At 45.1% G+C, this 24,508-nt stretch overlaps 1 protein-coding gene across 1 annotated transcript in view; it reads left to right on the top strand.

The window, feature by feature from the left end:
- LOC124209537 (teneurin-a-like) overlaps positions 1 to 24,508 on the top strand; it is a 114,551-nt gene that overhangs the window by 15,285 nt on the left and 74,758 nt on the right. Inside the window, exons 3-4 of the mRNA XM_046607561.1 lie at positions 12,618 to 12,717; positions 23,408 to 23,592. The gene's annotated coding sequence lies outside the window, so the exon portion shown is untranslated. The remainder of the gene's footprint in view (positions 1 to 12,617; positions 12,718 to 23,407; positions 23,593 to 24,508) is intronic.

The following is a 24,508-nucleotide window of genomic DNA, read 5'->3' as shown; positions in this document are numbered from 1 at the left end:
TGTTGTGTATAGGGGGGGGGGGGGGGGCGGGGGATAGATGAATCTATTTTCCCGCTAGTGTTTTGTTCCGGCAAAACTAATGAGTTAATTCCGCTGTACGCCATTCACTTTCTTTTACGTCTTTTTATTATTTTATTTCTAATTTGACCTTTTTTTTCTTTTTCTGCTTTCTGCCATTGAAGTGCCAGGACGTCATAAGTTCTAGCTACTTTCTCTCTGTACTATATATATATGTGTTATATATCTATAGCCAGTGGACGGCGGATACTTGGCTAGGAGATTACAGTTTGTCCGGGGGGTGCTCCTTGTTTTTTCTCTTCTCTGCTGTTTTGATCCCGAGTTCGCACGCGAGCATCGCTAGGCAACCGTCTAGGATTCATATCCGATATTGTCCGATGGCAAACTCCATTAGAAGCTATTCTGGGCCGGGCTATATAGATATAGTACACGTAGGAGCTACTGCCTTCTCCAACTAGTAGCCGTGTGTGTGTGATCCAGCCCTCCTCCTCCCCCGTTCTCAACTGTAAATCTTGTTGTGTGTTTCGCTTGATCCATCTGCTTCCACCAGTAGCTTTGCGGCAGCACCTTGCCTGATTATACAGAGTGTACATGTATAGAGATATACGTATATATACAGTAGTTTCGTCTATGATGGATCAACTGGATCCCCGGCAAAGTATATTTACGTCGAGTTGAGAGAAGGAGAGAGAGAGAACTGATTGATGTGATTACGCAACGGCTAGCGGAACAGCTCCACCTTTTAGTCTCGAATGCAGAGCCCCACAACTCCCCCCTTTACCCCATTTTCATCCCCCACTTTTTTTTTTTTATTTCAATGTAATAAGTCGGAGTGGAAGTTCGTGTCAGCGTTTTTCGTCGTGCGATCTCCGCGACCGGTTTTTCTTTTAATCCTCTGTGCTGCTACCCCCTTGCGCCATAACCCGTCGGTAACATTAGACGCTGAAGAAGCAACATTTGAAGAGGGGGGCAAGTCTTTGGTGGTACACCCTACTACCCCGACTCGACCCGACCACCAGAGCCAACTGATAGGCACCCACCGACTGACTGACAGCCGTAAATCACAAACGCATACAGACAACACTGGGAGAGAAAGCGGGATAGAGTGGCTGCTGAGGAGCAAAATGGGGTGGTGGAGGAGGAGGAGGACTAAGGAGGAACGTTTGAGAGCACTGAGAGATACACATCCAATCTAATCCAATGATGGAGCGCTCGCGACTGTGGCGGCAGTTTCAAATGACAAGTGCTCGTTGCCCAGCATGCCTTTTCGATTGAGCATCCTCTCTCCTTCTCTTCTTCTTCTTCTCTATTTGCTCAATTGGATTTTTGTCTCTCGTATCTCTCAAATTGCCTCGGCTAGATTTGAGATTCTCTCTGTTGTGTGTGTGTGTGTGTGTCATTACATCATCGGGCGACTCGACGTTCCACTCTGCTCAATAATAAAAAAGATTTTCTATGTGGGTTGGACTAGAAGGGGGATGGGAGGGAGGGAGGGACGACACGCGGGATTGAGCTAGACGAGTTGAAAAACGCGGGGGAAACAAATTCCTTGTTTCTCTACTCTGCGCGCAGTTATGATGATTATTGTGGCGACGACGGACGATGACGACAATCAGACACAAAGAAGAGCAGCTCTGCTCCTCCCTGGGACCTCTTATATTTTTGTTTTTATTGTTTGGGGTTATTGTTGTTTAGACTTGGAAATGTCTGATGATGAAAAAAAAAAAGACGAAAGAATAATAACAGGAGCGCCAGAAACTTGTTAATCGAAAAAGGAGAAAAAAGAAGAAACAAAAAGTTGGTCTTCTTTTCTTGAGAGAGAGAGAGAGAGATTTATGACGCAAGGCAGCCGTAGATAAAGCACCCCCAAATCGTAGAGCAGCCCGCTATACTCGTTGGTCATTAATTTGAATCGTAAAAAAACCTAAAAAAACAAAAGAAGAACCTGTGAGGGCAACGGGGATAGAAATGGAAAGAAAAGAAGAAAAAGAGTTGGACAGAGTTTTGATCTACTGCATTTCTAGCCGAGAGTCTATATAGACCAGAAACAGATGCATTCCAAATGATAAGAGGAAAAAAAGAAGAGTCGCATTTAATAATTTTATGATTTTTTTCTTCAAAGCTTGAAATCGGCTTTAGGCTCTTCGTACCATAAAAAGTTGGAAATTGTGTGACTGATTTTTTTTCTCCCCCCTTTTCCCCCCGTCCGTTGTTGATTGTATTATTATCTATATTGTTGCGTGCGTGTGCTGTATGTGCTACTGATGCTGAATCCCCTGCACAACTCACCACGGGAAAAAAAATAAGCCGAAGCTTCTTTTCCCTACATAATATAACCCGTTGTCTGGTGAATAATAATAAACCGCCGACCCAAAGTTGAATTTATACAAAACACACAACTGAGCTGCTGCTGCTGCTGCTCCTGCATATATAACAATAAAAAATATGGGCAACTTTTTTTCTCTCATGTCCGAGCGGTATAGTGGCGCTATCACGGAGCAGTGTAGAGAGAGAGATAGACGTAATAATAACGGACGCCCACGGTCGCGTGTGGAGAGAGACAGAAAGAAAGAAGAGGAAGCTCTTCTTTTTTTCCCCTTTTTTTTCTCCCGTATACAATACAAGTTGCCAGGATAATATTCATCTCGAGAAAAGTAAACGCCCCGGGAGCTATTTATACTGTGTATTTCTTTTTAATTTTTTGGGGCTGTTTTTGTTGTTGTTGTTGTTGGAAAGGATCGTCCGTACACAGAAACTCGTCTGTGCAGACAGATCAACTTTGTTTGTATAATAATAACCCGATTATACATTTTGGGCGAATTGGGATTCCTGGGAATACATAATAATCTCAAACAGTCGTCTCTCTCTCCTCCTATACTACTCTCTACGTCGTGTCTTTGTGTGCTCTATCGACCGTTGCCAGAGCGTCTAATAATAAAAACACTGGGGGGGTGGGTGGGGTGGGGGTGTAAGCGTACGAGGGACGATCGAGACTGAGAGAGAGAGATGGGGTTACATAACGATACCAATTGGATTTGGTAGGAATCGGTATCGGCTCCTGCCGCTACCGAGAGTCTGCTGCTGCTGCTGCTGCTACTCTTCTCTTTTTTTGATATTCTTTGTTTTTCTTGGCCGTGTCGTGCCAATCGAACGGGGGGCTCCCGTTTTCAAGTGTTTCCATCATCAAACGAAAAAGGAAAGGAGAACCACCCACCCACAAGACTTTGGCCGTCTGCTTTTCTTTGACTTGTTTGAAACAGAAGCCGTATACGTATTAAAATGGGTATAAATAGAAGGCCGCTGCTGGAAATGCGACTCGGGTCGGGAAAGAGACCCGAAAATAGTCGTCGTCCCGTTTGATTGTATTTCCCTTTAAATGCCGGGGCCATGCGGATCTGACGTCAATGAACGAGAGAAAAAAGGAGGAACAATCAGCTTATTGAGTACTGTTGGCCATTTGATGAAACGGCTGGGAAAATTGATCCTCTTCCCTATTTGGTCCTAAAAACAAAAAGCCCATTTTAATGAAGTTGATATTGTGCGTGAACTGTGCTGGGTGGGTGAGCCATCATTACTGAACTGCACTGGCAGACGACGGGCAGGCAGCAGGGCTTTTTGTTTTTTATTTCTTTTTATTCAACAGTTTGTGCGTGGCTGGGCTCCCTTTTGGCTGCCCGGGTTCTTTTGACTGTTTGAACGCTGGGCATCAGAAATAATCCCGCCGGAACGTCTAATTCTTGCTGCCGTTTGTTACGAGCGAGGAAAATGTTCCTCGCTCTCTCCTCTCTCCCTGTGTGCCTGGCTGGCGAAAGTTTAGCTCGAGTATCTCGCATCTACATGTGCACATCCGGATTGTATGAAGGCAAATAAGCCGGCGGGCATCAACGGCAGGAGCTGTGCAGGAGTCGATGCAAAAAGCCTGCTTGATGTCGGGGTAGTTATTGTTCATTATTATCGACTGGCGTGTGCTGCTGCTGCTGCTGCTGCTCCGGCTGCACTTAATATTTTGAAGTGGGCGAAAGAGAATAGCTGGGCTCGGGGTCGGACTTGTTCTTCTTCTCCTTCTCATTAACACGGGCAGTCACGCAGCCAAAAGGCAACAGCAGCAACAGCAGCAGCACAAGAGCCAGTCTTTTGCACCGACCGTGTGTGGCGGGCTATTATGTGCAACCCCTCTGGCGAATATAGTTTTTAGTTTTTTTGGTAATAGTTTTTGGAGAAAAGTAAAAAGTCAAATTCAAAACACTTTCCGGCCGCCACCAGATAGAGACGATTTTCACAACGGGGCGCCAGACGTTGACGACCCAGTGACTGACTTGCCTTTGCCTAATTTAATTTCGTTCCACTTTATTCCGTTTATTTTTTTCTCCTCTCTCACTGCCGGATTATTACGACGACCGTAGAGTCGTAATAACGTCATTTGCTATGGCTTTTTTTTTCTTTTTGTTTCCTTTGTTTTTTGTGTTTCCAAATGAAATGACGTGCAGTTCATTTCTCGCCGTGTTTTTCTTGCCCTCTCCGTTATCCTATTTGATCGATAATCAGCTCATCAAACGTTTTCTTTCTTTCCGCTTGTCCTTATTCCAGGTGGGGGGTTCCGAAAAGGAAGAAAAAGAAATCATCGTCATTTCTTCTTCTTCCGTCTCATTTTTCGTTTGTTCCCCGCCGTTGTGTGTTTGATCCTCCCAATTGGTGTTTGACATTTCTTGCATTTCTCGACGTGGGTAGAACACGCCCTGTCCGCCTTAGTTGCCATCTAATATCCACGTCCATATATATATAGGATACTGCACGTTGAACAATAGGCGACTAGACAGCGAGATGCCATATAACAATCAACGAGTAACATCCATCCTACCACCCGGCAAAGTGAACAAACACAAAAGGGGGAAACGAAAGATAAAAATAGCCAAACTCTGCTCCGTCGAGAAAAATAAAAAGATTTTTTTTTTCTCCTGTCTTCTTTATAGATTCGATTTCTCCTTGTTGAATAGCATTAGAGAGCGACTAGGGAAAGACCGAGTATCGGTAACTCAATCTATTACACCGGTGAGGGCCAGCAGAAAGGAGAAATTACTTTTTTTTTTTTTTTTCAGATCGTCGGGATCGAGTTGCTCCTGTTGTTGTTGTTGTTGTTGCTGGTGGTGGTGGTGGCCTTGTGTGTATTTTTATTGCATCGCTTTCTCGGTGGCGTTGGGGCGGTGTGTGTATGGCAGGACCCCCGAAAGGAAAAAAAAAGAGGGGCTGTTGCCGCGGTCATCGATCGCCGTGAATCGCAACGTTATAACACAGCGACGATTTCCCTTTATCTTCTTCTTCTTCTTCAACCCCGCCCACCGTCTCTTGTCAGACACACGGGGAGAGAAAATATATACTATACGCCCGGTCGTGCATTCCAATTAGATATGTAACACACAGCTCGCTCATGGAAGGAGCGAGCAAGTTATTTTCCTTTTTTCGTCTGTGCAGTTTTTCTCTCTTTTTTTCTTATCTCTTTTTGGGGTTTTACATCAGCATTGCAAATGGCTCCTTGTGCTGGTTGGCATTGAAGCGGCTAGGGCACACGGCGAGTAGGAGGAGGAACTGTTGAATGCGCACTCTGATTATTATTCCCTTTTGGGAGGCGAAGAGATAAAAGGGAGAACAAATACAAAACAGCACTGAGCAATACTTCAACATCTCGGAGAATAAGCACAGGTGAATGAACAAGATGCAGAGAGATGAGCGCCATCATAATCAATGCACGGTTAAACATTCCAGGCGCGCTTTTCTCGTGCCAGCGTCTGACGAAAAAAAGGAAAGAAACGAAAAGAAAGAAAAATCGAATCATTTTTGGAGAGACTAGCTGCTGCCGCCGAGCTGTGCGTCATTTGCGTTGGCTTGTTATTTAGACTAGGGAGTCTCTTCGGGGAAAAGCCCAGATGTTGTGTGTAGAGGAAAGCAGGCAAAAGAGTTGGTAGAGAGTTTTTTAAAAATAAAAGTCGATCGTTGTCATGCGGATGTCAATAAATACGACGACTACTATACTACTACTCCACATCTATGGATATGTTGTGTATTTGGGGCAGACACGACAGGAAGTGCTCCTGTCAAACACGGGCCCGTCGCCTTTTCCCTTTTTCTTTACTCAACTTCTTTCTTTTGACTTGTAAAAGGAGCGACAAGAGTACAGCGAAGAAGAAGAAAAAACACACGAGTGAAATCAATCGCAACTAATAATTCAGGCACTTGTTATTTTTTTCTTCTTCTTTTTCTTTTTTCCACCTCAAACAGATAAGTTACGGCTCGGATAACAAAAGTGAAAAGCGTTCAAATACGACCGGTTGTCATGTGAGTTTTTGTACACAGAAACGCGGGGCAGCTGAGGGAGAAGAAGAAGAACCTAAAAATCTTCTTTTTCTTTTGGGTCGGCGGAAGTCTAAACACACACACACACACACACGGAACAGTAAAGAGAAATAGAGAGACCGTAGATAAACAGTCAACACAATTTTGGCGACCGGAAAGACAAACATGTGTGTCTTGGAAGCAGCGGCGGCGGCAGCGGCGTCGGCGTCTCTCTCTCTCCCGATCCGTGTCCCCGTTTCACGGTTGAATCGATCCCGACAGGTTGGAGCTATACACGACGCCTGCCCCCGTTTATTTATACAAACGCAGTTTCTCTGACTCTTTAACACGCTCGGTTTATTTGCCGTCCAACTGGATTAACTCTGGGGGGGACTTTATTTATTTTTGATGGCCGCCTTTTTTGCATTTGCTACTTGATTCCCAGAAAAAAGAGTATGACGACGGCCATTTTCTTGGTAGGCTCCTGACGAAAACAAAAGAACAACAACGCAGTGTCAGCGCGTTTGCATTACATCCGCCCCTCTTTCATCGTTGTTGCATTTTGATCCGGCATCTTTATGCGAGCGTACAGTGCTATACGTCCATATTAGATATTACGTATGCAACTTGTTTCTATTAAGAGAGAAACAAGTGTAGTGTATATACCAACGGCTTTCAATCTCTTTACTTTTATGTCTATGGCCTACTCTACTAGCCGATCCCGCGTGCTGAGCAGAAAACAACAAGGACGGAGGGGAAAGAAAAATGTCCTCTTCAACCCGCCGTCGTCTATTCCTATAGTGGCCTCCCAGTAGCAAACATAAAAGGTTAATTAGCTCGCTTCTCTATGCATGAAAGCATATAGCCAGCCAAAGGAAGGGGGGAGATCTCGAGGCTTTTTATGTCGTAATATTGTATAAAGTAGTAAGAGCATTAGGAGCGTTTTCATCCCATTTTTTCCCGTTGTCCCCCTTCGCTCTCTCTCCTCTGCTTTATCTTAGATATACACACAAGTGGCATAAATAGTCTACTGTTTTTTCGATGGATTTCTTCCTTGAGCTCGTGTCTTCCCAGCCCCTCTCTCTCTTTTAGAATGTCGGGAACGAGAGTAAAATATCCCGCGTTTCCTCTTATTTCTCTTTTATGGGCACGGTGTCGGACATTAGTCGATAAACGTGTAGCCCCTCTGCTCCAGACATCAGAGTCTCTTTTATTTACAGTTGAGCATGGGAGAACGTTCCGAATTGCATTTACCTGCACGCTGAGCAATGCAAAAAGACCCAAAATCAAATAAATAACTAAAAGAGGAAACGTGATGATTTTTTCAAAAGGCTACCGTCAAGTTCTCTTTGACCCGAACTACTATCGTCGAACTTTGCCCAAGTTTATGCACACGACTCCTGTTCTGCTCTTACTTTTAGGAACGTCGTGGAAAGAAGTGTCACGTTCGATTTAATCATTTCAACCGTTTTCTAGCGCTCTTCCCGTAATCGGCCGAATCCCAAGAAAGTCCATCTACATCGGCCAAAGTGTGTTAATTGTCTTTACTCCCGCAATTCCCGCAAGGTCGGAAATAGTGGGAAATGTAGCCGAAACGAAATGAAAATTTAGGCCGTTTCAACCTCCCCTGCAAAGTCCAAGTGAATGTGCTGGAGTAGTATTGAATAGTTAATCTCTACACGGAAGGTTGCATCTTTTTTCGGCCTATAATATTCACCCCCAACGTATCAAATATGCCGGTTGAAAAAAAAAATAAACATCTTCGAGTCATGGCCTCTCTAGAGAGAAGATGGGCTGGTAGGCGAGGGACAAGGCGACGTCGTTGTGTATTAGTGATTGAGAATCATCTTGGTCTAGCTGCTGGAATAAGTGCGAAGAGGCTTGAATGGAGAGAGCGAAGGAAGCGAGTCGGATAACTCTTCCTAAAGAGAAAAAAGGAAAAGTCTTTTTCTTTTTCTTCTTCTTATCCTTAATAGAGCGAGTCGACCCCTTGCGACTCCGCCCTCGCTATTCGTCGCCTTCTGGATAAACAGAACGAAGAAGAAAAGGTCAAAAAGTTAAGGTTAGAAGAAGAAGAAGAAGAAGAGGCTCGGTCGATGTGTATCTGTCGCCAGGCCGTCATCCGACACTCCCAACTGTGTTGAAGAGACGACAACCGTTTTCTCTCTCTCGGAATGATATTTTTTCTTCTCTTCTATTGGCGACACGCAGCACAGCAGCAGCTTCAGCCAGAGGTGCCACCATATGGCGTCCGTCCACAGGATATTCCAGTGTTCATGTAGCCAAACTCTTGGGTGAGGGGGAGAAAAGAAGAAGAAGAAGAAGCTTGGGCGTATAGTAGAAACAATTGTCGCACAGGGTGGCTGCTGGCTGCTTACGTCCGACTAGACGTGGGAGCGCCTAAATCAGATTCTTTATTTCTTCTTCTTCTGTGAGCTGTCCTTGTTATGTTACAAGCTGACGCGACTATTTGCCCTGTTTTTCACACAAAATTGGAAGCCCCCCCTCCGAGTTCAGCCGGGTCAAACGGCCTCAAATCTATAGACGTTCCACTGTGGTCCTTTTTTCTTTCATCGACACACGTTTCCACGTTTGAAAAAGAAAAAAGGGAAAGTAGATTTCAATGATCCGCTCCGGAAATTCGTAGATTTCAAGTTGATCCAATCTTTTTTTTTCTCCCTTTGATATATTACAACAACATTTGAATGTTTATACGTCTTGAATTGATTGCCCAGCGGATGTTTTTGTTGTTATTTACTTTCATTCACGTACTGGAATTTATCTACAGCTGACATTCCGTGGCTCATTCGCCACTATTTTTTTTTCTCTTTTTCTTCCATCGAAAAATTCCAGCACATGTAGCCATTGACCCCTATAGGCTTGTGAGGAGATACTTATTGACGCCCCGAACCGTTTGAAAAAGAAAGGAGCCCCACAAGAAGATTTTTTTTCTTTTTCAAGTAGACATTTGCTTTTTGGACAAACTACACATGGGGAGGAGGAGGGAAACATTTTCACGTCGTATCGTCAGCATTGAAATGTCCTCATTCAAACTCTATAAGCTCCGGCCGGAGAAAAAAAAACGAATATAAAGTGGCATTCTTGGTGCATGTATAGTTGGGCCTTGTACACACACGGTGGAAAAGAAAAAGGGCTGTGGGGTGTGAGTGTGATGGTTTTGTAGCCTGCCAACACAGACCCACACGACTCGGACATTTTTTTCCAAAAGAGGCCAATTTCGATCTGTGGCAAATAGCCCCCTTTGCTGGCCAGCCCATAGTCTTGGGTGCCGGATCGTGCTCCTCCCTACCATTCTCTTCTTTTTTGAGCGTGCGAGACGTTAGTGGCTCGTCGAATGGTGAAGAAAGAAAAGCTGCAGCCTTTTTCCCTTTTCTTTTTTTATGATTGTTTATTCAGTCCGGGCGACTCTTGAGTGACTGGCTGTGCAGTAGCTACTGCTACTGCTGCTACTGCTGCTTCTATATGTGCTGCTGCCTCCTTGTGGACCGCGCCCTTTCTCTTGTTCAACTCCTTTTCAACGGAAAAGTCGACATTATATTCGTCTGACTGGCAATAGGAAATGGAGATGAGGCAGATGACACGATGTCTAGACAATATTCATTCGGATATATGCATGCATAAGGCACCGACAAATTTGATCATCATTATTTGAATGAGCCTCCTTTTTCTTGTTATTCCTTTCACTGTATAGCCTACTATTTGTCGTGCAGTATCCGTGTCGTCGTCATCGTCGTGAAAACGCCTTTGCGCCATTTCGGCGAACTCCCGCCCACCGACTAGGACAACTAATTTTACTTTCCTCGTTCAAGAAGAAGAAGCTGCTGCTGCTGCCGTGAAAGCTCTTTTTTCTCTTCTTTTAAAAGATCCTCCCGGCTCATTCAAAAAAGACTAAGCTAAAAAATGGACGGGGGAAAATAGAAATGAATAGAGAAAAAGCACGCCAAGAAGCTGACGTTTGAGCCTCTTCTTCTCCAATAATATAAGACAACAATGGACGACCGACCGACTGTGCCGGCGTGAAAAAAAGAAAATACGGGTTGGATCATCGCGCACGCGAGGAAATCGAAAAAAAAAAAAATAAAAAGGAAAGTCGGATGATAGGAACGGCCGATGTCGTCGCCGCCGCCGCCGGTGAGAGAATTCTCTCTGCCGAAAATGCATTTCCCAAGTCGGCACCATATTTCCCCCTGCTCCCACACAGCAGTCGATATACTGGTTTGTATTCAGACATGTAAATTGACCGTGAAATGAGACTTTGGGGTTAGAAAACGGGGGCCCTCTCTCTCGCCTCTTTCGCCCGCACACGGCGCGGGACTATATAGCGAAATCCCTGAAATTAGGTTCGGTCAATTGACTTTCTCTCTTGCGCCGCATTCTTTTTGATCTTTTTTTCTTTTCTTTTCTTTTCTTTTTTTGAAAAAAATTTCGAAATTGAACAGTTGTATAAATGCAATCGCATTCCACCTCTGCGGAATGATGGATGAAAGATTTTTCCCATCTAATCCTAATCTGGTTTCGGCTGGATTCCGCGGGGGCAGTAAAATTCCTTCCTGTCGTTTTTAGAACTACCGTCGACTATTTTAGAGGTTGTTTTCTTTTTCGGTGGTGGGTTTGAATCGAAGGAGAAATATAAGAAGAAATAAAAGGTCACTGATCACGAATGGGATCGAGGATGCCGCACCTGGTGTCCCGTGTTCCTCCCACAACCCCGCACGGCACCCCAGTCGCACCCTTGTCGCTCCTAGCCTGGAAAAGGAGAGACTGTGAACGTTTATTCGATCAGCCGAGGTCGTTACAGTTGTAGAGTCGACGGGAAAGAGAGCACCTGTCTCGGTTTGCGTTCCTTCCTCTTTTCCTTCCTTTCCTTCCTTTCCTTCCTTTCCTTTCCTTCCTCCTACGCGCTGCTCGTTGTAAATATGCACGGCACACGCTATCTCTCCTTTCTCCTCCTATTAGACGCAGAGATGGCGAATAGATATGATACCCTCCCTCCTGTTCCCCCCCCCCCCACTAGTCCCTCCCGCTCCCGCTAGAGACGGGCGGGAGTGGGGGAGGGGGCAACGGAACATTCTATATAGCTAATTACCTCACTGAATAATGGAGCAGGAGCCGACGAGCGAGCAAAAGGCTTTTCTATCGTCCTCCTCCAACTGTCGGAATCCCCAAGTTGAAAGTACAAATTCTCTCCTTCCTTCTCTCGTTCTCTCTCGTTCTCTCATCGCCTAACTGGTCGACTCTCTTTTTCTTCTTCTTCTTCTCTTGCAGTCTCATCTGAAATGAACTCGGTGCATGCTGTGTAGTCTATTGGGTCTTGTAGTCAGCGAAGAGGAGCAATCCTAATCGGATGTGGGAAGCAAAAGGAATCGAGAATCCTTGGCGCTGGCTGCTACCGCTGCTGCTGGCGCGTCCTACTTTCAAGTTGCGAAAACCCATTAAACTCGGAAGCTCAAAAGATTTTCCCGCCGCCGCTTGGCATTTCGTAGACGAGGTAATAAGGGATGAGCAATGGAAATGATCACGCCCGAGCTCGTCGTGCGTCTCTCTCTGCTCTGTTCTGTTCTGTTGTTAACATTAATCCCGGAATTTCAAACGCCAGTTGATCGTTTTACACGACAAAACAAAACACACACACACACGAGACAATAACTCTGGAATTTTTACGGCCGTAGTCTGCGGCAACAAAGTAGCTACGGCAGCCAGCCAGCCTATAGAGAATGATGCCTATTGTTGTATATCGAGCCGAACAACACACCACATCGACTGTAGTAGAGGAGGAATGCGCCCTCTTCTTCTTCTTCTGCTGGCCGTCGACTCTCTGCGGGTTTCCACCCGCCCGTCTTATTCTCTCGCTCTCCTTTTCTCTTATAGATATATTTTCTCTAATGCTATTTGTAAGGAGATGGAAATTCTTTTTTCATCCTCTTTGAAACAGACCTTTATACAGAAGCCTCCTGCTGGGATATAGTGTAGTTTAGTTGCCCGCTAGTTGGGACTGCCTTTCTCAACTCACCTTTTTCCAGCTGCGGGAAGACAGTTCGGGAGCAGCAGCATTTTTCTTCTTCCTTCTTCCCGCTATAGTTATGTCAGATGGTTCTAACAATACAACTCAGTGCCGATGGTTCACACACAAGTCCAAGTCTTGTCTGCTGGTTCCCCACTGTTTGACAAGCCACAACTTGACGTGGCCACCAACTTTATTTCCACCGAGAAAAATCATTTCCTTATTCTCTTTTTTATTTTTCTTCTTTTAGATTGGAGAGAGCCAACAAACAGCCCAGCAACTCGGCAGCACTTTGCAATTGAAAGCTCTCCAATGATGAGTTAAATCGTCGTCAACAGCAACAACAAGAGGTAGGACGATTTAACAAACTCTTTTTCTTCTTTTGGTGGGGGGGTTGACTTGTAGAAAATGATAAAAGGTCCTGTCCACGTCCCTTTTACAATGTACACAAGGACGCAACTCATCATCCGTTTCCAGTCCGAGTCTCTCTAGTGGGAGTCTGCGAGGCTTTGTCGTTTATTTTTACAAGTAAATTACCCGACGAACGTGACGCGACAGGACTGACAGCGTGTTGTCTTTCTTCTTCTTCTTCTTTTTTAGTGCCAACACAACCAAGTGGCACGTGTGATGATCTTTCCTTCCATTTACTACTCCCCCTCTGTTTCTTTCGCCAGGTTTTTTCTTGAATGTCGAAAATTTCTCTTCTTCTTTTTTGATTTCGGTTGGGTGTTGAAAGGCGTACGACGTCGACTGGGCGCCCCTTCCGGCCCAGCCGGCACGCTCCGGGGTTTCGACATGGCCGTCTTGGGTTCTTTTGTTTTTCCAACGCTTCTTTGCTTATTTAAAAAAAAAAAAGTTTGGGGGTTTTTTTGGAGGGGAAAAATTACAATTTTCATTTTCTTGCTGCCGGCCGTTTCGAAACGTTCGAATCGCGTCTGTAGGAGCCATCGGGATTTTTTTTATTTTTGATCAAAATTCCGAATCATTTGATTCCGTAAAAAATAACGTCGGAATATAGATATGTTCTCGTATCACGCGAGATGGCAAGATTCAACTTTATCACGATGGATATTTATCGGCCTACAAATATTCGTTAGATGATATCGAGCTGCTCCTACTTCTTTTTCGTTTCTTTTTTTTTTTCGGGGTCCGATTTGGAGTTCCTTGGGTCGAGTGAATCCGAGTGAATCCAAGAAGAAGCTAGGCACACGTGCAGGAGTGACGGGCCAATCAATGAATCCATGGCAGAGTTTCTTTTTTGACATTTACCGGTGTATTGGGCGTGCACATTAAAAGTTTTTTTTTGAATAAATAAGAATGGCAAAAGGTCGTTGGCCTGCCTGCCCTTTTTGAAAATGCGTTGTCAAAGTGGCTGAAAATTCGCATTCAATATTGGACGACCACTTTCTTATAGCCAACATCCTAAGTCTCTCCTACGCGCAAATTCCCATTTGACGGCGGCGGATCCCTTCTGGGCTCCTATATGATTATGCGTCAAGAATCAACCGATTGCGTAGCCTCTCTGTTCCACTTATTTTTGCCGGAGAATAAGAAGGCAAATGCCAATGGATTTTCTTTTTTCCCCCTCGCCTCAAATCAAATGGACGTTGCTGGTTTGATTCGCCAAGGATAAAACGACGTCCGGCGCAGCGGGAGGCCGGGCATGGGTTGGCAAAATAAAAAAGGAGCGGCTTGAATTCGGTTACGGGTTGTCCGAGCTGCATCTCCTTTCTTCTTCTCCTTTCCCATTTTTGAAAATCCCTTCGCTCCATTTGATAATTCGATTCTTTTCCAAACAGGAACCGACCGTTGCGATACTCGAACGTCGTGAGTCGTTAAAGATTTACACGCCCAATGTCGAATGGGAGGCAAAGGGGGGGAATGGAAATGCGGGAGCCTCGTGAATAATACGGGCCAATTTTCTCTGGAAAATTCCCTCAAAAAAAAAGAGAGATGAAAAATGCACAAAGGACGGCCAAGATAAAGTTGGTCGAAAAATTGCGTTATTCTTAATTTGATTGCCCAGCGGAACTGCTGGGACGTCGTCGTCGTCGTGGACGGTGACGTTTCTCTGTTTGTATTGAAGTGGTCGCCCGGGATCTAATCACGCTGATGGGTCTCCTCCTCCTCTATCCCCTTGCCCTCCCTTTGGCTGGCCGGCCATCATTCCTGGCCGTGTTTTCCCTCACAAATAAGAGGTTGGACAGAAGAAGAAGGAGAATAGACGAGGGGTTCACGAGTAGTAGGAGCCTATAACGTTCTATAGGCATACAGAGCAGGAGCCGGACCACAAGTGGTATGAACGATCTGCATTGCGGTCAACATTCGGGTCGTGCTCGTATATACAAAACCGACGACATCTGACTCTTTCCCTTTCTCTCTCCCCCCTCGACAATATAGCCACAAGCAGACAGAGAGAGAGAGAGAGACAAGGAGCGATGACACGACAATGTTAACGTCGACTAGCCGAGTATAGACGTCGATTGCCATAGCTCAGGCGACTTGTATGACCCCCCTCCCGCTCCTCGTGCTCCTTAGTCTCTCTCTCAGCTATTCGGGGCGGCCTTTTGACGTTTGCTGCTTTGGGCTCCTACGTCAAGAAATGAAACAAACAATAGGCACTAGTGCTGCTGCTCCGGCTCCTGCTAGCTAGCAGCTACTAGTATAAATGTAGAGGATATAGTAGAGTTTGTTTAGTTTTTATAGTCGGCGTGTATATTCATTCCCTTCCCCCCCCCCCCTCTCCTTTCACGGCGTATAGCGTGTCACGAGCTCGCCGCGGAGGCTCTTATCCGCCAGGGCCGTATAGTATAAGCTGGACGCTAGGAGACTTTCACGGCTCCTGCGGTCTCATCGCGACCATAAACGATATGGAGCTTCCATTTCTCTTGTGTGTGCTCCTTCCCCCCCCCCCCTTCCCAACAACCGAAAGTTCTCATTTTCATTTTGGGGCTCGTAATATTTCAGCAGCAGCTCCGTCCGTGCTGGGCTCCGTTAGACTGGACTGGAGTTGCCTTTCTCTCTTTCCCCCCGCTCTATCCACCCAGTTCTTTTTGGTGTTGTACTTTTTTTATTTTATTTTATTAGATTTTATTTTACGTTTTATTCCTCGTGTGTGTTGTAATATAAATAAACAATACATGCAGCAGAACATAACGCAACTGGAGCCCAGTAGTCACGAGCGACCAGCTCCCATGTCCATACCAGTCTCTATAGGAGGAGATGGAACCAGTGGCCGGCCCAGCCTACGCACACACACACACACTCAACGGCATGAACTGGAATATCTAATCTAATCTCATCGTTTCTCATTTTCTTCTCTGGTTGTTTGGCTTTTTAGTGGCCCGACATCTTTCCACTCTTTTTTATTTCAGGGCGGGGCTGCTCCTTGTTATTATTGTTAGTGAATTTCATCATTTTAACCCACATTTTCCTTTTTCTTATTTCTCTCCCAAGGAGAAACAGAGAAAGGGGCAGAGAGAGGGAAGTTTATGGCGCACTCTTTTATTATTGAAACGCGAAAAAAAGAAAAAAGTCGTTGCATGGAAGAGAGTAGCCAGGCCCAACTACCGTGAAAGAGAGCCTGGACATACTGTAGGGGGCAGACGTACACAAACCGCCGAAATAGATCAGCTTGCATATTAAAATCTGACTCTCTTTAGTGAGACTCGTTATGCATGTCCACCGCTGCTGCTGCTGCTGCATGCGGTTCTTGGGATCCCATCACCTGAGCACGAAAACGGCCGGTCGAATCGATCCTACCCCGGCCAGCCCCGCCGGCTCACTCGCTCGCTTCAACTACAATAGAGCGACTTGGGTGTAGTATATAGGATATATCTCCATACAAGTACAGGAGACGACGACTACCTTTATGCAACGATAACGTGAGGGGTGCCATACGAGCTGAGGTGTATAGTGTAGCAACAGCCGTCAAATTTCCCATCGCCTTTGACGGCGTCGAGGGCGCGCGTGTCTACTCTTGGATTCAATTTGACGGAGCGTATGTTCAGCAGCTACTACTCTTAATATATGCAGGGAATATAGAGCCAGTAAAGTTGCCATCCCCATTCGGCTATATTCCCCCCCATCCGGTTTGATTGTCGCAAAATGGCGCCCCGGTTATCCCAATTCTTTTTTTTTTTTCCAGGAAAAAATGAAATTGTGGGTCTCTTGTTTGGACGGGCCGCCCACATTCCGCCGCCGCTTTTTCTTTCTGGGGATGGGGGAATGCCCATTTTGGCGAAACGGGATGAATGGGCCAGTGTGATTATTAAACGTGATTGCAGGCCACACATAGTCAAAAGTATCTGGGGGCCCTTTTAACAATTTGCGCTTTCATTTTCCACTCCGCCGCCGCCTTTTCCTCAGCCGAGGCTTCGTCAACCCTTTTTTCTTTTTCTTTTCTTTTCTTACTCCGGCGGATTCGTTCCGCAGGTTCTATGGCACGCGCTGAGCCTGCGCTCTACCGACGTCCATTCTTCTTCTTTCTTTCTCTGTGTGTGTGTGTGTGTTGTTGAGAATATAAAAAAGACCTCGAAAACATTCTTCAGTGTTTCTCGGCCTTGATGTTGTGCGTCGTCACCTTTTTCTCACTTGACGGAAAAGGGGAAAAATGGGATTTTTGACTTTTTCCGTTCCGGTGCGGACGAGGATTGTCAATGGAATTTTTTTTTTCTTTTTCTTCTTCCAATTCTTTTCTGTCGTCGTCGACTTATATAAAAACGCCAAGATCCGCCAAATTTCAAAGCGGACACGAATCAAACTCCCGGCATACCGAGACGCATCAACTGCCGCTCACGATCTCCTTTTTTTTCATTCTTTTCTCCTTTTATTTTCCCCCCTCGTTTCTTTTTTTTTATTATGACGACGACGACGGGCCTATCTCCCGAGATTTAATCCCGCCCGTTTCTTTTTTCTTTTCTTTTTTATTCGTCCGGCTAACGGCGAAATCAGTACAGTGTACTAAACGAAAAAATGGCTATTCTGTAGACGAGGAGCGGAGATTTCTTTTAATTAACAATCCTCATTTGGGGGGGGGGGGGCCAGTTGTTTGAGCCTCCGTAGTACCGGATGGTCTGACTCCCTTGCCGATTCGACTGATGAGAGAGTCCTCGGGTATTACATGGCGACTATTTACTTATTCTGATGACGTGGGATGGCGCAAGAAGGCGACACAATCAAACAGTAAAGCAGCAATCCTTTTATTTATTTTATTTGAGTTTATTTTATTTCGCCATGACGATAAAGAAGTCGAGACGGGAATCTATGAGAGACGGGCAAAAAAGGCGCAGTGGTCACCAGAGACGGTCTACATAGGAATTCTCTTTGCTTGATTTGTTTTTCTTTTCCTGTGGATGTCTGATTTCGCTATCGCAGAGCAAAGTCCTTTGCCAACTTTTTTTTCAACAACAACAACAGCAATCGGCATCAGTAGCTGCTGGTAAGACGGCCATATCCGCCTATTGTTTGGAAGGACCGACCGACCGGAACGAAACGGACCCAACAAAACAAAACCTCACACACACACAAACAAAAAACCTTTCAGTATTCTATTAAAAAGATAGAGAGTTTTTTCGTTTTTTTTCCACCAAATTTTTCGGCTTCCCTTTTTTTGATTTTCGTCGATTCAAATCCCGCGTGGCTTTTGCTCTTATCGGGAGAACAACAAGAGAAAAGGAGAGGGGGGGAACCCACAGAGAGAGAGAGGCAGTGACATGCCAATTCAATCAAGACGCTTTGAGCTTTATTTCTCCTTGAAAGTTTACAACGCGTTTCGTTTGTCCTACGGCAGCTGCAATCTTCCACTTTCTTTGGCAATGACGACGCCGTCTGACCTTACGTCCTCCTCCTCTTCTTCCTCTGGGCTGGGATCGACTTGCACAACGGCAGAGTCGCCTACGGTTTGCGTATAGGCGCGTACCGGGCGGGCCAAACTCCGTTGGGAGTCTTTTTTTCTTTTCCCGTTTTGTTTTCGTCCGGATCGTCCGCTATCGCTGGGAAGGAGAAAAGAAAATAAAACGCAGGGAAATGACAGATTATGCACGTCTTGAGAGTCACCAGAGGGATCCTGACTGAAACAACCCCCCGTCGCAGAACAACGCGCCACAACAACAAACTCCTTGGAAAATAGAAAAGAAAGAAAAAGGAGTAAAGGACGGCCACAACTGCTGAGGCAGCCGGGAATCAATGCCAGCAGAGCTGTTGCAGCAACAGCAGCTCCTTTTCAAACTCTTGCGGTGCGGGGTGACCGATGAACTCGAAAAAATCTGACGCTGCTGCTGCTGCTGCCTGAAAATGACAGTCGCTTTGTAGTAGTGACTCCCGTGATTCGTTCTACGCATTAACAATTGATTTGTTTGGAGATGTGTCCAACAACAACAACAGATAGCCGTGCACGTCTGACAAAAAGGGACTTTTTGATGTTGTTGCGTCGGTCAGGTCGTCGATGTAACGCGGACTTCCTGCCGCCTTGAAATATTGACAAGTTTGATGATGGTTGCTGTTGAACGGAAATATTTCGATTTATATTCAAATTGTTCTGTTGTGTGTGCGAGGTTTTTTTTGCCATTGGTTTCCTCTGGCTGCCACAAAAAAGAGCCACACATAGACTACACGGCAACAGCGTGAACGTTATTTCGTTCACTACTGCCCGGGACTATATTCCCGTCAATCACATTACGCAGCAAAAGGGATGGTCTTTTGTGTTATTGTGAACTGCTGTACGTCTCTTCCTGTCATTCTCCTTCCTACTATTTTATATTTTTTGGGGGGGAAATCAAAATCCGGGACAGATATAGAAAACGAAAAGGGAATTATATCCTCCAACTGCGTTACAGTTTGGGCGGGAGATTGCGAGGGTTACGTACAGGATCGGGGGGGGATTTGATTCGTATTTTTTTATAAGTAGGCCGTGATTCCCTCACGAGACCACTCCAAATGATCCTCGTCCTTCTTCTTCTTCTTCTTTGCGTTCGTGTTGTTATTTTGAGTTTATAGGCAAAGAAAGAAGAAGAAATCCTTTAGATCTTTTTCTTTGATCGCTCTAGCAGAGCGTGATTTCGGCCGATCTGCTCGATTGTTTTTCTCTCTTTCTGCCCGTCTTGTATTTTTTTGTGTTTCTCTCTTTTTATTTGCTTTTAAAAGTCTATTTTATTATTTTCCCCTTTTGCAGACGTGTGTGTAGGATACTATACAGGAGGGTATGAGGAGAGGGGTATGGGTGGGATGGGGAGGTGAATGTGAGTTTGACCATCGAGGGATCCAAAAAGGAACGTCGTGAGTAGCGTAGTCCGGTCACGTCTTTTGCTCGGTCCCGGCCAGTCTGGAATAAGAGTGCTTGTTTTGTATTTCTCGACTTGTTCTTCTTCTTCTTCTTCCTTTTCTTTTTGATTTCTCCTACTTTTTGATGGCATTCTCCTTTCTTTCTTTTCTTTCCATTGCTGTTGAAAAAGCTTTTTTGCTGCCCTTTTCCCTATACCAGAAGATGTGTTTTCCTCTCTCTCTCGCTGGGCAGAGAGACGGGCAGGTGGCTGTTTGTAATGTCGATTCCAGCCCATACAGCTTTTGGGTTTCTCGCTCAATCTCTCTGAATAGAAGCCAACATCTCTAATCTACCGTGTGCATCAACTACTCTGCGGGGCGGCTGCTGCTCTCTGCCCAGAGAAATGTGTTTCTCCTTTCTCCCAAACGATATGGCAGGAGGGGGGGGAACCAAAACAAACCCAACGATGGATGCAGCAGCAACAGCAGACCTTGGATATACCTTGACATTAGTAGCTAGTAGTAGTGGTAGTAGTAGTTGGGAGGAATCGAAAAAAGGTGGGTTCAAAGTGCGCGCGCTCTTATTCGTCCCTCAAATCTCGACTGAGAAATGATGTGTCGTCCTAACCGCTTCTTCTTTCTTTCTCGTGTCGTTGGTATTCGAGTCTTTTATTCCGTTTTCCACTTGGGGCCCTTTGGCCCCCGTGTTGACTCTCTCCTTCGACTCTATCGGCGTCCATAAAAAGAAGAAAAATCTCCGATTCTTATTCGAGCCATTTCATGACTTTTGGCTGGGCCATTCAGTGAGTGCAATAGATCTATGTTCCACCTTTTTGCCTTTTCGTTTCGTTGCTCGATAGGTCTTATATTCTTATTGCTTTATTTTTACTGCCTCTGCTCGATCCTCCATCGGTGGAGGGACAAGAAAAAGAAAAAGGGGAAAAAAAACAAACTCGCGTTCGTCGTGAAACGGCAATCAATGCGACTTTGTTCGTCATGTCGGGGGCTCAATCGCTCGTGTAGACACATACCTCGGTAGTCCAAAAGCACTGGGCGCTCTACAACTATACATGTAATCCCTCAAAGATGTTTAGTGTCTATAGCCTCTAGTACGTCTGCATTTAACCACATCCCGCCTTTTAAAGTGCCTTTTTTTCTCTTTTCTCTTCTGTTTTTCTTTGATTATTTCTCCCGCTGATGAATAATATTAATAATTAAAAAAAAGGACATTTTGGGTGGCGAAGGAAAGAAAAAAAATGGGTTGATTACCTCATCATTGAATGCCGTTTGAACCCGGAAACTCTTGTTAATGAGACGGTGGGGTTGTGTGACAGTTGACAATCACAACTAATGATTTGATGATGGTCGGCCGGGAAGGAGTCACGACGGCCGTGCTGTGGGCCGAGGGAACAAGTTCATTCGACGATGATTTGCCTCATCGTCGTCGTCGTCGTTGTCCACTGGGTCCGAGTAACCCGGCGGCAGCTGACGAACCCTGTGGATAATCGTCGCCACGGAGACCAGAGTATACTAGGCGACGGTCGACGTCTACTATACTCCCGCGTATACAAAGTTACTTGTTCACTTTGGCGTATAATGGACGGGATGAGATTGCATGTAGTTGTAGTATAGTGTGTGTGTGTGTGTGTTAAAGCTGCAACAGTGCCAACACGTCGTCTCTTTAACCTAGACAGTCAACAAAGTCAACATCATTCCCCTCCCTTTTTGGCCATTGAATTTCGGGGCTAATGACGCGAATTGGTTCCGCGTTTGATTCACCCTCGCTTCTTCTTTTTCTTTCAAACAAACAACTGCGGGAATAGGAAAGAGGAGAGATAAAATAGGAAAAAACGGTTCCGCATTTTGTGTAGAGAGAGAAAATATCCCCTTTGCGCCGACGCAGCTTGCGTTGCGCGCATGAATTTGACATTCTTGCGTGATGTTTCCCTTTTTTTTTTCGAAACAAGTTTTGACACTAAAAAAGGGGAAAAAAAAAGAAGAAAATAAAAATGGAGGGTCTTATATTATTATTCAGACTATTTTTGCTGGGCTTCCAGTGATAAGACTCTGAGGGGATTGGGAAGCAGAGGAAAAGGGCATTAAGAATTATATGGGGCGCGGTCGCATAGTTTTCTTTGCATTCGTCTCTTGTGTGTGTGGGCCTTTACGGCCGGAGGGGATGATTTGGCTCAAGCGAGACGAATTGGCTCGACACAAATTTGTAAAGACGACGCGGCCGAAACAGCCGGGAACAAGAAGTTGAGGAACAGAACACAGCAGGACCAGCAGCCAAGAAGGGGCCCCCCTCTTCTCCAATACATTAAGCCGTGCCAGTCATAAACAACATCTCCGCTCTTATCCCAAATGACCTTGTCCAAAGTATTATCTAGGCAAAATGAAATCATAACGGCCGCTCGTTTTGCTCCGTAATTGCCGGGGTTATTTTTGTTTATTCCTTTTTCTTCTTCGTCTTTTTTCATCTTTCCCATTTTTTCGACATGACAAATTGCCGTCAACTTGTAGCGACCGTCTCGCCATCCTACAATCATCCGAGTGAAGAGAAAAAGGCAGAGAAAAACAAGAAGAAAATGATTATTAAATGGATGGCGGTGGCGGCCAGAAGATGTAGTATTTGCTTCTTCCATATAATCCGGCCATTGTTCGGCGGCTGAGTCCCATTATTATATTGAAAGTCTTCGAGAGACAGAGAAAGAAAAAGAAAAAATCGGTCCAATTATTCCTGGAGGCTCTTCCGCTATACTCGAATAAAACCTTTTGTGTATAACGAAGAAGAAGCAGGCGAATATACTTTTTTCTGCTTCTTCAATAAAGTTGGAAAGCAGCAAACAGCCAATTGCCTACGTACATTCAGCGCGCGGGGGGAAGAAAAAATAAGTTTGGCATATATAACAAGTTGGAAAAAGGCAAGTTAAAAGGGAAAAAATAGGAAGAAAAAGAGGCTCGGACAGATAAGAAGAAATTTCTTTTTGTTTCTTTTTTCTTTCTTTTTACCGGGGGAAGAAATCCTGTCAGTAGCTGGAAAGCCGTTCGTCTACTGTTACATTCGATCATATCCGCCATTCCGCGTTTCAGTTTTTTTCACAAGAGGGAAGGAAAATAGGAGGAGCCGTTCCACGAAAAAGAAAAACCCCACCGTAAGAGGGAGGAGGAGGTGGGTACACACACGAAATACTAATAGGCAGCGTGGTCGCCCAGTTGAGAACTTCAGTCCCCTCCTGGACGCCAGGCGAGTCAGACGTGTCCGTGCCCGTCCCGTTTCAAACTCTCTCTCCTCTACCAGATAGAAGTCAAAGCATTTTTCATCTTTTTGATTTTCATTTGCAACTGAATCTTTGTGCCGAGAACGCGTCTTTTCAACATTCGTGAAAACTCATTTCCAAAAGTGACTTTGTGTTAAGACACGAAACTTGTTTGTACTAAATCCCGTGGAAAAAAAAACGGATCACCAGAGATTGACGACGCAAAGTGTCAACAGCTGTTGGGTATTCTTGTGTGTGTGAGCGTCTTCTACTCTGGTTCGTTCGTGTCGTCGTGAGACAAGTCAAATTCGAGCGCGGGAACGATTGTGTTATCTGTTTTTTGGGGGTTGTTGTTGTTCAATCGCTTGATCTGATTTCGTGCGTCGTCCGGGCGTGCCAAACAACGTGTCTAACCGCCCTCCTCCTCCTCTCTCTTGTCGTGTGTTGTTTTGTGCGGGAAAAAAAGGGGAAACAAAAAAAGAGAAGGATATATACCGACGACGTCTCTCTATATTTTTAGCAGTGGCAACGCGACAAGCGACACAACCGAAAAAACCTCGTTGAGGCTATGGACGCTAAATTGGAGACTGGCAGCAGCCGCTAACAGCTGCGATATCCTCCCGGACGTTCGTTGTACCTCTTTTCATCTGGCCATCAACCGACGACGACTAGCAGTTCCAGCTCTTTTTTTCTCTCCTCCACCCGGTAAGTGACGACTCTATTGAACTATTCACAGTAGCAGCAAACACACAAACACATTTTTCCATGAAACAACGCCCATCCGATTGTACCCACACACAGACACACACTTTTTCCCTTTTTGTTAAGTGCACTAGTGGCACAGACTTGCTGATGGCATTAGCAGATATAGAAAAAAGGGGGGGGGGGGGAAATTTGACGTGGGTTCGCCACTTTGAAAAACAAGAAAATTGTGTTTTTTGACTTTGTTCCAACTTTTGATGAAATCAAAAGCACTTGACCCGTTTCCTTGCTGATAAGCGACGCCAAATCATTGTATTACCATCGTTCATTAGGCATTCATCCCATCCCCACAACTGTATCGTTTTCATTGGCCACTGTAGATCAAATGATGATGGGATAACTGGGTCATCGCACGCGGGACATTTGATCCATCAGACCAGGGTGGAGGGGGGAGTAATGAATAGAATGTAATATACCGCAAAAGAAGCGAACCAAACTTTTTGATTGGGAAGACTAAATTATCGCTGCAGTTTCATTTTTCTTTTTTTGCTACGAAGATGCAGTGAAGCGGGGATAAGACAGTGTTGGGAAAATGGCGGTTGCCGGTTCGGGTTCCTTTTTTGTCATGTAGGAAGAAGACTATAATGTCTGCGGCACATATATATATTCTGCTCTATGGTAGTACATACACGCTTCACTTGATCCGATCCCTTCAAAGCTTTTCAACTGGGAGGATTTATTTTTTCTAACGGAGGGGAGAGTGAAATATTGATCAAAAATAAAAAACGAGAGGGAAAAAATCAAATAGATATTAAAAGGTAAATATATAAAAGAAGTGGGTAACCGCGTCGGATTTCAGCCGCCCACCTAGGAGTAGTTCTTTCATTCTTCTTTTCTTTTTTTTTATCTGGTAACCCCT

This window comes from Daphnia pulex, chromosome 12 (assembly GCF_021134715.1).
Source record: "Daphnia pulex isolate KAP4 chromosome 12, ASM2113471v1".
Taxonomy (NCBI): domain Eukaryota; kingdom Metazoa; phylum Arthropoda; class Branchiopoda; order Diplostraca; family Daphniidae; genus Daphnia; species Daphnia pulex.
This window is presented reverse-complemented; position numbering and strand designations above follow the sequence as displayed.